At 36.0% G+C, this 14,838-nt stretch overlaps 1 long non-coding RNA gene and 1 pseudogene across 1 annotated transcript in view; one reads left to right on the plus strand and one right to left on the minus strand.

Moving 5' to 3' along the window:
- Window positions 1-1,515: 1,515 nt before the first annotated feature.
- On the plus strand, window positions 1,516-3,003 carry LOC111432596 (annotated as a pseudogene).
- Window positions 3,004-5,731: 2,728 nt separating this feature from the next.
- Window positions 5,732-14,838, minus strand: part of LOC111432643 — a 27,524-nt gene continuing 18,417 nt past the window's right edge. The window contains exons 5-6 of the long non-coding RNA XR_002708670.1: window positions 10,966-10,970; window positions 5,732-5,742 (exon numbers count right to left, since the gene is read on the minus strand). This is a non-coding gene — a long non-coding RNA (uncharacterized LOC111432643). The remainder of the gene's footprint in view (window positions 5,743-10,965; window positions 10,971-14,838) is intronic.

Below are 14,838 nucleotides of genomic sequence, written 5' to 3' on the forward strand. Positions count from 1 at the left end.
TAAAACGCGTCTACTAGGGGAAGGTTTCCACACCTTATAAATGGTGGTTTGTTTTCCTTCCCAACCAATGTGGGACATCACAATCAACCCCCCTTCGAGGCCCAGCGTCCTCGCTAGCACTCTTTCCTTCCTCGAATCGATGTGGGACTGCCCCCAAATCCACTCCCCTTTGGGGCCCAGCGTCCTTACTGGCACACCGCCTCGTGTTTACCCCTCTTCGAGGAACAGCGAGAAGGCTGACACATTGTCCGGTGTCTGGCTCTGATATCATTTATATCCTAAATTTTACCTAATTAATCTAAGGTCATTACTATACTTTAAATGCGGAATTTTCATAAATGGGCCCTTATCATAAATGCGACATAATGTAACGGATCAGATAAAAAAATATATATAAAAAATAAAAATTTTATATATGTCATATCATAACGTTTCCATAATTCCAAACATAACAATTTTTATCGTATACATATCATACCATAACATATCGTATCACAATAAATCATAATATAAACATATCAATTTATCACATATATCGTACCAGAACATATATCATATCATTTTCATATCGTATTACAATACACACACACACACACACATATATATATATATTCGTCATTAACATGTCATATTATAATCGTATCATTTCGTAAACATTTCATAGGCATATTGTTTCCATATGCATATCCTAGTCATATCGTATTTTTAATCTTGTCATAACCTTATTGTCCTTGTACATCTCATAGTCGTATCATTTCATGGACATACCTTAGCATATTGTTTTCCAAACGTACCCTAACCATATAGTTTTATCAATTTATCATAATCATATCATTTTCTATACATAACCGATACCTATCATTTTTTAAATCTTTCATAACCATATCATTTTCTATACATAACCTAATCGTATCGTTATATTAATAATATCTTAGTCATGTCATTACATTACGTTCATCGCATCATTCTCGTATCCTACTCAAACAAATCATAATGTAAGAGTTATCATACCATTCACATATTATAATATATACATATCATATCATAGTCATATCAGTTCATAAACAATTCATACATATCATATATATGACATGTGCATAACCACGGGGCACGTGTCAACATCAAATATAACGATGTTGATAATAACATCATTTATTTAGTTGACTTTAGCCGACATTCTATTCTATTTTTAAGATTTGCTTGAATTGCGATCGGACAGAATGGACGGAATTGATTCAAAGTTGTAATGGTAAGAGAAAGATTTCCATTTTTTTTTAATGATGGGAGATCCTGGTGGTGTTAGGACAATGGGCGTGTGAGGAGGAGAGATGGGATTAGTTGATTTTTTTAATTATTTTTTTCACGGGTTTTACACCATAGGCATGAAGGGACTATTTTACGTGGAAACACTCTTTAACATAATTAATAAAATAATGTCATGGACTTATACGTTTGCATTAAGAGTGTTAAAACAAAAACAACCAAAAAATCTTCAATGTGAAATATAAAAAAAAAATGTCGTCGACTTATACTTTGTGCAATCAACATCCGAACGATTTTCGCATCCACATCTCGTCTTTCCTTGACTCCTACAACCAGCTCGACCCCATCGCCATCATTGTGATCATCGTCATTTACACCTTGGCTGTAGCCAGCACCAAAGGTCCTCCCGCTTAAACTACATTGCTTCCATTTTCCACGTTGCCATCATCCTCTTCATTGTCATTGCCGGCCTCACCAAGGCCAACCCAAAAAACTTCACTCCCTTTTCCCCCTATGGCCCTCGTGGCATCTTCGTAGCCTCTTCCATTTTGTTCTTTGCATACGTTGGATTCGACGTCGTTTCGACAATGGCTAAGGAAACTAAGAACCCTGCTAAAGATATACCTATTGGTCTTGTTGGGTCAATGGTGATCACCACATTAGCCTATTGCATTCTTGCAGATACTTTGTGCTTGATGCAGCCGTACCAACAAATTGATGAGGACGCGCCATTTTCAGTGGCTTTTGAGGCTGTTGGATGGGGTTGGGCTAAGTACATTGTGGCTGTTGGTGCTATTAAAGGCATGACCACCGTGTTGTTGGTTAATTCTGTTGGACAAGCACACTATCTCACGCACATTGCTAGAACCCACATGATCTCACCATGGTTCGCCAAAGTGTATGAAAGGACTGAAACTCCAGTGAATGCAACAGCCACAATGCTCGCTACAACAGCAATAATCGCCTTCTTTACAAGCTTGGGAATCCTCTCGAACCTCCTCTCTATCTCCACCCTCTTCATCTTCATGCTCGTAGCCATTGGCCTGATTGTTCGACGCTACTACGTCAGCGGTGAAACAACACCATCCGACCGAAACAAGCTCATAATTTGCCTGGTTCTACTCCTGGGATCTTCAATAGCAACCACCGTATACTAGGGCTCAAGAAACGGCTGGATCGGCTAGGTGGTATCCAATTCCATATGGTTTCTCTCAACTCTAGCCCTATGGCTCGGTGTCCCACAGGCCAAAAAGCCTCGCGTGTGGGGCGTGCTGCTCGTCCCGTGGCTGCCTTTGGCTCGGTGTCCCACAGGCCAAAAAGCCTCGCGTGTGGGGCGTGCTGCTCGTCCCGTGGCTGCCTTCACTATCGATTGCCACAGGCCAAAAAGCCTCGCGTGTGGGGCGTGCTGCTCGTCCCGTGGCTGCCTTCACTATCGATTGCCATCAACCTTTTCCTTCTTGGCTCCATCCATGCTGCTCGTCCCGTGGCTGCCTTCACTATCGATTGCCATCAACCTTTTCCTTCTTGGCTCCATCCACAAAGCTTCATTTGAAAGGTTTGGAATCTGGACTGAGATTTAACCTTTTCCTTCTTGGCTCCATCCACAAAGCTTCATTTGAAAGGTTTGGAATCTGGACTGAGATTTGGTTGATTTACTTTATCTTTATTGGATTACATGTTTCTTATCACTCCGTCATGGAATCCAAGACTACAGCAGGAGAAGTTAATAGCAGTTTGTGAATGGATCTTTTGAATTTATAATGATTGGCTTAGTGATTTGATCCGCGGATTTGTGGTTTATGTTTGTTATTGTGTTAGCTACCATTCATGTGGGCAAGGATGGCCGGTTTGTTTGTATATGTTTGAGCTTTCTCTCTAATTTGTTTGTACATGTAAAAATTATAGCTAAACAAACGGTATAATGTATTTTTTATAATGTATTTTTTTTTTAAGATCTTGATGACGTTGTTACAAATTTGAAACTTTTTATATTATTTTTGTGTAATTATAATAGATGCTATAAAAAAAATACTAAAAACGGTGAAAATAAAGTATTAATTCTATTGATCAAGATAAATGGTTCACCTTATATAATTATCAACAACATTAATTAATTAGAAAAAATACAAAAATTTATAAGTGTTCAAGATTGTAGTATCATGGAGTTGAAGCATATTTTATTTTTTAATTTTTGTGTACGTTACTCTTTCATTCACGTACATTGTAATGTTCGAGCTGGGTAGGTTTGTTTGTATATGTTTGAGCTTACTCTCTAATTTGTTTGTACATGTAAAAATTATAGCTAAACAAACGGTATAATGTATTTTTTATAATGTATTTTTTATAATGTATTTTTTTTTTAAGATCTTGATGGTTGACGTTGTTACAAATTTGAAACTTTTTATATTATTTTTGTGTAATTATAATAGATGCTATAAAAAAAATACTAAAAACTGTGAAAATAAAGTATTAATTCTATTGATCAAGATAAATGGTTCACCTTATATAATTATCAACAACATTAATTAATTAGAAAAAATACAAAAATTTATAAGTGTTCAAGATTGTAGTATCATGTAGTTGAAGCATATTTTATTTTTTAATTTTTGTGTACGTTACTCTTTCATTCACGTACATTGTAATGTTCGAGCTGGGTAGGTATGTAAGTTTCCCTAATTTTTGTGTACGTTACCATTTCATTCACCTACACTCTCCATTTTTGTGTTCGAGCCAGCTTCTTTCGTCTAGCATTTTCCTCCTTTCTATTATAGCGGAGTGATTGTTAATGTGTTCTTTAATTTCACCTCCTCGATAGGGTATTTCTTTCCTACTTCTCAATTTTATTGCCTTGACATTGTTTCTTGTCCTTTCTTTTTGCCATTTTGATGTTTGCTTGTAGCTTTCCAAGATGTTTATTTCGTAACTCAGTTGCATAAATATGTCATATTATAACATTTCCATATTTCCAGACATAACAATTTTCATCGTATACATATCATACCATAACATATCGTATCCCAATATTTCATAACATAAACATATCAATTTATCACATATATCGTACTATAACATATATCATATTGTTTTCATATCGTATCACAACATCTCATACTCATATCGTTTTCATATGCATATCCCTGCCATATCGTTTGTTTAATCTTGTCATAGCCTTATCGTCCTTATACATCTCATAGTCGTATCATTTCATGGACATACCTTAGTCATATTATTTTCCAAACGTACCCTAACCTTATCGTTTTATCAATATATCATTTTCTAGACATAACCTATACATATCGTTTTTTTTTTCAATTTATCATAACCATGTCGTTTTCTATACATAACTAAACTATATCGTTATATTAATCATATCATAGTCATATTATTACATTACGTTCAACGCATCCTTCTCGTATCCTATCTCACACATATCATAACGTAAGAGTTATCATATCATTCATATGCATGTCATATCATAGTCATATTGATACAAAAAAAAATTCATACATATCAAATAAATGACATGTACATAATCACGGGGCACGTGTCGGTATCAAATATAACCATGTCGATAATAAGGCCATTTACTTGGTTTGCCTTGACCGACGTTCTATTCTATTTTTAAGATTGGCTCGACTTGCCCTTAAGCTTGTATCCACCGGACATAATTTATTCCCGTTGTGATTGCAAGAGAAACATTTCCATTTTTGACTATGGGAGATCTGGTGGTGTTAGGACAATGCAATGACACATGGAAGAGTGGGAGAGAGCAAGGAGAGTTGGTTTAGTATCTAGGGGAAGTGTGTGAGAGGTTGGCCCGGAGAGATTGAGGTAAGTTGGTTTTTTTTTTCTTTTTAATTGTTGTTATACCATATGCATGACGTGACCATTTTATGCCTATACATAATTTAAAATAATTAATAAAATGATGTCATGGACTTATACATTTACATGAAGAGCCTTGAAATAAAACAATAAAAAATATTCAATGTGAAATATAAATAAAACCAAAGAAAAGATTGAAACAATGGTCTAATCTAATATAATATCTAAGAAGTGAAAATGCAACTACACTAACAAAGATTCTGTGATCTTCAACGCGATGTCGTCGTCAACCATACATGGGTACCTTGCCTTTACCTGAAATTTAAGAATAACACAAGGCTTGAGTATTTTAAGAAATACTCCTTAAGTGACCCAATATTGGGGTTGGTGAATGCAAACACATGCATAGATGAGAACTATAATTTTAAATCGTATTCTCTTGGCCTACTTTCTAGTCAGGAAAAATTGGATATGTGGTACTTCTCTGCCCACAATCTACATGTGCGAGCATGGGCCCACTAGGTGGGCTTGTGCACCCTCTGAGCCTACTAGTCGGACTAGCTCCTTTGGATAATCATTTTCGTCTCATAGTGTACGCATCCATACTTCATCATAAAGGGGAAGTATCCCGGTGCACGTGAACATACAAATATGCTTGACGTCCACATATTTTTCTTCGTGGCGTAATATATCATGCAGGACAACCCTCATTCTTTCATCACATATTACACTCAAGCAATGTAACAATCTAATATTCTTGCTTAAATTAGAGGCATCATCACATGAATACCATAAATAACGTATGTGGAAGTTTGAAATAAAATATTTGCAAATGAAGCCATGAACTTACACGTTTAATTTAAAATAAGAAAATAAAACCAACATAGTCTTTGAACGTGAAAAATGAAATAATCATCCTCTCAACTACTAAATGAAAATCAATGCATACTACTTATCTATCATGATTTCTTCCATGGTAATTTTAGAATTCATCGTCACCTATGCAGGAACGCTTTACCTTTACGTGAAAAATAATGGTAGCATGTGGCTTGAATATTTTAAGAAATACTAAGTTACCCCATTGTTGGGATTAGTAATGCAATACACACATTTAATGATGGGATATATCCTTTAAAACCATGACTTGACCTTAAACTCTTTCCAATTTCAGACATGGTTGGATGCGTAAAACCCAAATTCTGAGCTCAAGGTTCAATACATTAAAATAAACCCTAGATTTATCTGCATAAACCCTAGCCCAAGCCCAAAAATTAAAAGTTGAACCCTAGGCCCAAGCCCAATACATTAAAAAATGAACCCTAGGGTTCAGCAAGTAAAAGCCATAAAAGTCAACCACCCATGTAATAGAGCACGAACCCTGAGACAAGACAGCCACTCAAAAACCCTAGTCGCGGCCTTGTTCTTCCTCTTTATCATCATCTTCTTTAAATCGTCGTTGCCGTCCATTACTCGCGGTGTTCTGCGTCACCATCACCCACGCCGTCCAACGCCACCACGGTCAGTCGCCATTGTGCATCAAATTGTCGTCACCATCACGAATTGAACACTATCGTCATTGCCAAAACCACTATTTGAAGGAGTAAACATAACCAAGGTACAATGCGCCAACCAACGAAGTTACAATGTGGTTTCTTTTCTGAATAGTTTGAATTTGACCCAACCTCTACGTATGAAGAAGGTAAGCAATAAAACCCGATTTGTAGGAGTCGTTGTATCATATCAAGTTGGGTTGGTTAAACTTGGGTGTTTAAATGTAGGCTCGATCTAAGTCGAAGTTGGACCAATATCTATAGGGTCGATTAGAAAAGTAGCTCTCCAAGTAAGAGGACTTCGTATTGAAACTTAGCCCTTTTTCTACCAGGGTTGAATATGTTTGGTATTGTATGGTTGAGTGTTGTGTGATACGATGGATGTTGACTATAGAAATAAATGTTTTAAGACCTATTGCATGCATAATTATGTTTGATGATTGAAAATATATCTGATATGAGTTGTGTGGCATAATGTATGGTTGCTCATGAAAATAAACAGTTTGGGACATAATGCATGCATGTTACCTTTGATGATTAAGGAGGTTGTGGTTAGGGTTATACATGGTGTGTTTTCAGTAATCATCCACTAATGGTCACTCTACGAGGTGATTTAAGAAAATGGTTATCAAGGTTAGGGTTACATGCTATGTGTTTCGGGTAACCAACCATTAAGATTAAAAAAAACGGATAAAATCAACATAGGGACACGGTCATTTTGCCCCTACTCCTACTTGAGGAGTCTTGATAGTTGAGTCATCACAAGAAAGGGAAAGAAAGGGGAAGAAAAGAAGAAGGGATAAGAAGTTAGGATTTTGAAAGAAAAGAAGAACAGAGAAATCGGCTGCCTCAAATCCGCCGTTGGAGATGGAATCGAAGGCAAGAAACTTCGAATCAAGACTCCTCTTGGTGCTAGAAGAAGAGTTTGGGGGGTGGATTTGCCCATTCCGACTAGAAAATACGAGAATGGAAAAGGTAAGACTATGACATTTTCGTTTTGATTTTTCCTAGATTTAAGGAGTTTCTTGAATGATGGATTGAAGTTTTGAGGTGTATAATTAAAAGAAGATTCACACAGGTTCCTTGAAGTAATCTCGAACAAAAATTGGAGCTTGATCGGAGTTTAAGTGAACTGGTCAAGAATAGAAAACGTGAGTTTCACATTTTCTAGTATCTTTGAATGAATTTAATTCATTCTATATTCAAGAAAAAAAAATAAAAGAAAAATATGTCAATGTAGGTGAATAAAAAATCTAGACTTTGGTGAAGGAACCAAGTCAATCCAAGTAATGTGGGAAAAGTTACCAAAATCTGAAGCAAATGGTTTGAACACATAAAACTGATGAAATCTGAAAAATTGAGAAAACGCATGAGAAAATTGCCGCCACACGTCGCCTAATGTACAAAGGAGCTCGGTGGAACTGGTGAGTAACACGTGGAAGCATTTCACTAGAGAAATGCATTCAGCCTACCTATTGACTCGCGTCAGCACGCTTGAGTTAAGGTCAAACCGAAATCAAAATGCTCACATGAATCGAACAGCGTCTAAAACCACCAAACTGACCTGTGACCGATCTGGCGACCATAGTCCAACCTAACGATCTTGCCACTCCCTGTGTGCCATGTGTGTCGCCCAAAAAAATTGAAGGGTAAGTTTGGGTCGTTGGGGTTCGATGTGCGCCACTGCTCGCGCGATGCCCAAGCTTACCGCGTGTGTGCATTGCATGTGGGGGGCGTGTGCCAACGCGTAGAGGAGCTTGCCTGTGCGTGCAAGCACGTGAAGTCCCCTATTCTTACCCGTTTTTCGCCTGTTTGCTTGTTTTTCATCCACATTCCAATACTGACCTTATTATTAGTGAATTAGGACCCATCAAGGAAATTTTATAATTTTTGGAACCCTCTCCCGCGAGAGACTTGAGATCGGGAAAATACGCGTTAACCAAGAAAGTAACCATTTGGATTCCCACGAGTAGTAAGTGTAGGAAACACTTGGATTAAGCATGCATACTGTAAAATTGCTAAACCTAGCTAGCCGGACCTACCATATTAGCATGTAAGCCATGCAAATAAATTAATTAAGAAAATCAATGGGATCTAGATATGATTAACTCTGAAATCATTTTAGAGTGAGAATATGATACATATGTATGCATGATAAAGTAGGAAGGAAAACTTGTGAAATATGTGCTCCCAATGAAGATGGACGTTATATTCCCGTTGAGCATGTTTGTTAATATTGCATGAACTGCTGCATGTTAACTCAAATGCATATGATATGTTAAGACTATATATGAAATTTCGTGGTCATTGGATAAGGTTAAATAGGTAAACCAAGAAATGAAGTCAAATGACCATAATACCCCTAAGGTAATTTACCTTCGGTNAATAGTTGTCTTTAGACTTGCAGTGAGCCAAGAGAGTTGAATCCTTCCTATGATTCCAAATCGCAACATCCCATGGGGAGAATGGACGTTATATCTTTGAGTCGGATTGTGCAAAACATGAGCTAATAATCATGTTTGATGTAAAAGAAAGCAATACGACCCCACAAAATATGTTTTGAGAATTCATTTTTGGCTTCATTTTATTTATTTACTTTTTTTTAGTTTAAGTTGGTAACTTTTTATTTGTTCACAACTCCATTTTGTTTTGTTTGTTTTTTTTTATTTTTTTATATATATATATAGCTAAATCAAGTGGGTGTACGATAAAGATTCACCAGTTATACCATCTAAACCTCTTATTTATTTAAATGTATACCATACCGTTCTAATATGTTACATCCAAGTTAAAATATGTTATATTTGGATGAGTGTTTAAATCCAGCAAAACCTACCTTATAATGATCTTTTTGTTGATAATGATTAAGGCAAAAGTAACAATACAAACACATAAGAAATTCAATATTTAATTAACCTCTTTGTCGGGTAATATAATCTAGAATCTGACCACTCTTTTACTTTTGTTGGATGAAAGATTGTAACGATCCTAGATTTCTAGTAACCTAAATTCTCTACTGTCATCATACTCTATGCTCTTATACTGAACTAAACATTTAAAACTTTATCATAAAATATAAATTCAAAATACTCCCATAAATTTAGGCCTTTGCAAGCATCTTTAAGACCACATAAGGAAATAATAAATAAAAAAAATAATTAAAACATCAAAATTAAAACACTGACCCAAAATTTTCTACTTAATTTAAGGTCGCTACTGTATACGTACCATAAACATTAAATGTGGAAGACTTCATTTAAATTCCATAAAACATAACCTTTAACTTAAAATACAGCCATTGACTTACATGTTTCGAAAACATCTTTAAAACGACACAACAAAAGACCCGAAATAAAATAAATAAGCGTTTAAGTTTAAAACATCCTATTCTAGCCTAAGTCTAAGAAAATAAATACCACTATCCTATGCATTTTCCATAATCTCGAGTTGCGATGTCGTCGTCAGCTGTACAAGAATGCCTTGCCTTAACCTGAAAAATGTAGTAGCACATGGCATGAATATTTAAAGAAATACTCAGTAAGGGATAAATGCAACAATCACATGCAATGAAATGATGGGACCTATCTTTCGCTTCGTTTCATTTCGTTTTCCCTACAGTGCTGTCCTAACGGGTAATCGTGGACGTGTACCATATATACTCTACACACAGCCCATACATGCGAGTATGGGCTCACCAGCTAGTTTGCACACCGTTGGGCCACTTTCCTTATCCGGTGGGCATACTCTAGGAGCCCCTTATGCCGGGAGCCGTTAGAACTAGTAACCATCACGGCAGCGCTATACAAAGCATAACGATCGTTGTCCTGCTATTGGATGTACGCATCCGTACCCTCGTGATGGGATAGGGGTATCCCCCCATATGCATGAGGTCCCCACTACTTCTACAATTTCATTATCCTTTAATACAACCCTACTAGCATTAAGTACATATCATATCATTTTTCATATCGTTTCAGATATCGTTCATCATTCATATCATATCATTTCTCATTCTTCCGTTCTCAAATCATACATAATTCTAACGGGGTTATATTTTATGTCATTTATCGTAATTTCATGTCATTTATATCATGCTGTATACACACACAATTTAAGAGACCTAACATAACGTTCTATGCTTTTAACATAACATTTCATCATATACAAATCATACCATGACATATTGCATCACAATGTATCATATCATAAACAAGTAATAACGTAAACACTTCATAGTCATATCATTCTCTAACTTATCATAGCCTCAACGTTCTTATACCTATCACAAACATATCATTACGTGAACGTACCTTAGTCATATCATCACAAGAACTTAACCTAACGCTATCGTTCTATCAATCTATCACAAACCTATCCCTTTCTACCCGTAACTTAACCGTATTCTTCCATCAATCTCTCTTATCCATATCACTCCGGTATGTAACCTAACCGTAACGTTTCGTGAACGTATTTTACTCCTATTGTTACATTTCGTTTTGTGCTTCCTTCTTGTATCCTATCTCAAACATATCCTTGAACACATCGTACAGTAACTATTATCATACAATTCACATATTATAACATATACATAATATATAGGAAGCATATTGATCTACAGACAATTCACACATATCAATATATATGACACGTGCAGAACCACAGGGCACGTGTCAACATCAAAATATAACCATGCCGATAGTAAGGTCACTTACCTGGCTAGCTTAAGCCGTTGTCACGAATATTTCTTTAATTAAAGTTCGATTCCGTCCTTTGAAATCCGAGTCAACCTATATGAGCCCATGACATTAGTTTCAGGTTTGAACTCTACAACATTATTTCTCTAATTTACCTTGGTTCATTGTTAAAAGTCTGAAATGTTATATATCTATAATTATATTTTTATTAAAAATCTTATTTTTCATACCGTTGTATTAGAAAGTAGATACACTTATTTCAAGTTATTCTGGGCTTTACTACTCTTCGTATTAACATCTACATCTGTGTTTACCTTTCCCTCTATATTTAGTTTGTGGTTTTTAATTCCCTACTCTTCTTTTTTTTATCCGTTCCCTTTTAATTGAGATTGTGTTCTCATGCATTCCAAATTTCTATTTCTAGCGATCTCTGTTTCCAAATCTTTCCTCTCAGTGTTTCCTATTCAGAAGTTTTCTTGGTCATTCTATCTTTAATCTATTCATTTGGCTGCTGATGAAAATTTAATCTAATATTACTAATCTGACGTGATTGACTAGAATCGTATAAATGATTGACATTTAGTTTCTATCTCAAAGCTAGATCATTGTAATAATTCAATGAAGATTTAACTATGGTTGTGATTTCTGAAAAAAATAGGATAAAAGAAAATGAAGATTTAATATATGATCTTCAGGTAAATCTCTCGAAAATCTCAACTCGATAAAAACCATTCTCATTTCTTTTTTTTTTCTAAGTAAATCTGACAATGATCGCTATTACTTTCTGGTGTAAGAATGGGTTGAGGAGAGATAATTGTGGGAGGATGAGAGGTTAGTGGGGAGAAGTGGGGGAAAGGTTGTTGTTGTTTTTTTAATTAATTAATTAATTATTATTATTTAAACTATTTTTATAATTATTTTTATTTGTTTATTTATTTATTTATTTTTGGGCTATTACACACACCCTATACTAACCTGTCTAAGAAAATAAAATACTACTCTCTTGTGCACGTGTCATGGTCTCTACTTGCAATTTTATCGTCAGCTATACAGGAGTGCCTTATCTTTACTTGAAAATAGAAGTAGGACATGACTTGAGTATTTTAAGAAATACTCATAGGACATGGTATTTTAAGAAATACTCATACATTACCCCACTATTGGGGTCTGGTAATGTAAACACACGCAAATCATAATTTAGGGACCGATCGTTAAAACTATCACAGGGGTAACCTCCAGTTCAGACAAAATTAGATGTGTAGTATTTTGCTACAAATGACCAACATGTAGGAGCGTGGATCCCTAGGCGATTCGCACCCTTTGGACCAACACGTACGAGCGTCGAGCTAGTTGTACGTAGCGACATCTGAAGGTCAGCAGACCTTTGAGTGTCATGCAAGGCATGAGCATCATCATTATCATAGTGTACGCGTTTGCACTCATCATTATAAAAAGGAAAGTAGCTTGATGTATATGTATACACAAAATGCATGAAGTCCGTATATGTTTTCATCTTTATTACATCTATATGACACAACCCTATATTCCATTCACATATTACTCTAATGCATGTATTGGTCTTCTTATGTTCATCATCATTAACATTAACTAGGGTTATGCATTAGAAAAATAATCGTCATAATGCATCATTGAATTTAAAACATGCGCCTCGTCTTAATATTTAATAAGGTCATATTAAGTAATCTCATAATCTTACATCTTACATCGTTATGTTGTCATGCATCATCATCATCATAAAACATCATGATGTAAAAACATTGTAGAGCATCATATAACATCATATAGCATCATCATATAACACAATCACGTCATCATATATCATAGATCATTATCATATAATATACTCACTACATCATAAAATATAAAGCATACATGACAATTGCCAGGGCCGCTGTGTACGCCGTTAGACGATTGCACAATTTTTTTTTTTAAATTTATGGTCGTTACAAAGATTTTGATTTAGTTCATGTTGAGGACAAAATTCAAATTATGCCATGGCTTCTGAAGTACTCTGATCTGAATCACAATATTGAAGTATTTGTGACATTTGCAACTTTGGAATGTATATTAGTATATACGATTCAAATAAGATAATTATTTTTAAAAATATTATATTACAAATAAAATAAAATAACCCTATCACGGTAAGTAGGTACTTGCAGCGGCACAAAAAAGAAATATAGTAGTTCGCCAAAAATTGCGAGATTTCCAATGAGGCGGCGAAGATCTCACAAAACGAAACCACCCATGTCCCTACAAAAACTCTGTCACACAGCACTTCGATCACCCAAGCACCCCTGCCATTTGTGAGTGTTTAATGCATAGAAGAGACAGCGGCAGCAAGTGAGACTAAAGGGCTCAATTTAGCACTCAACGAAGTACAAGATATGCAACGTGAGAAATGACCAATGATCTCCAAGCACAAAAATTGAAAGCCTGACAGTGTGTTACGTTGATTATGCTACATTTTCGGTGCATGTAAGGTGGGTGTTTTATGGAGAGATTCGTGATGATTAAAAAAATCATTATTGTAGGTGCATTCGAGGGACTCAAGCATCATCGGTGTGGAAGGTATAGGAAGAGAGTCACGCTGACCAGATCTTAGGTGGAGAAACGTCAAAGAGAGGAGTTTAAGGGCGTCAGGAAGAGAGAAAAAAAAAAGACGGAGGATCGAGGGAGCCACGTGAGGAAGAAAGGATCCATGGGTCAAAATCAGGTCAGACCTAGACTCGGGGTGTACCCATCTGCAGCCACTCTATGCACACGACAAGAAGCCCACATGCAACTCATGAACGCACACGGCCCACTAAAAGCCCACAGATGCAAGAATGACACGAGCAACATAACCCGACCCACTCGAGAACCCGCCTGTGCCTCTAGCCCCCTTGAATGTGCATGGGCGTGCCTCCTCTTGACTTGCTCGATTGCTCGACTGACTGACTTTGGCTCGGCTTTGTTGGGATTTATGCCCTAAAGCCTCGTAATTAATTATTAGGCTTTTAACAATAATTTTTATTATTTTATTTGTAATTTAATTGTTATCCATTGTATGAAAATCCAAGGTTAATGTAATCTTGAACAATATGTGGTTGACATATAAGAGGATCGTGTTCAAGTAATAACCTAAAGAGTCCATAGTATATCGATAAGGTTGGGTGTCTTATCCCCTGGTAAAACTATTGATACGGCTCACTTTGTAATCGTTACAAATGATTTGATCCAAATCGTTCATGTGGAGACATGTAAGTGGGGGTATCCTATACAGTGAGTTTGTATAAGAACGGACCAAAAAATATTTAATCTCTCTTTATAAATCCGTTAATTGAGAAGATTAATATTTCACATGATGATCATGTGCAACTCGATCTTAATCTTGAGTGAGTTATGAACTCCTTCTGTGAGGGATTGTTCTTTAATTTACATGGGTGAGAATGACTCTTTTATCCGATTCAATATGCCTACCATTTTGGAGACTTCACCAAATA

This window comes from Cucurbita moschata, unplaced genomic scaffold, assembly GCF_002738365.1.
Source record: "Cucurbita moschata cultivar Rifu unplaced genomic scaffold, Cmos_1.0 Cmo_Scf00039, whole genome shotgun sequence".
Taxonomy (NCBI): domain Eukaryota; kingdom Viridiplantae; phylum Streptophyta; class Magnoliopsida; order Cucurbitales; family Cucurbitaceae; genus Cucurbita; species Cucurbita moschata.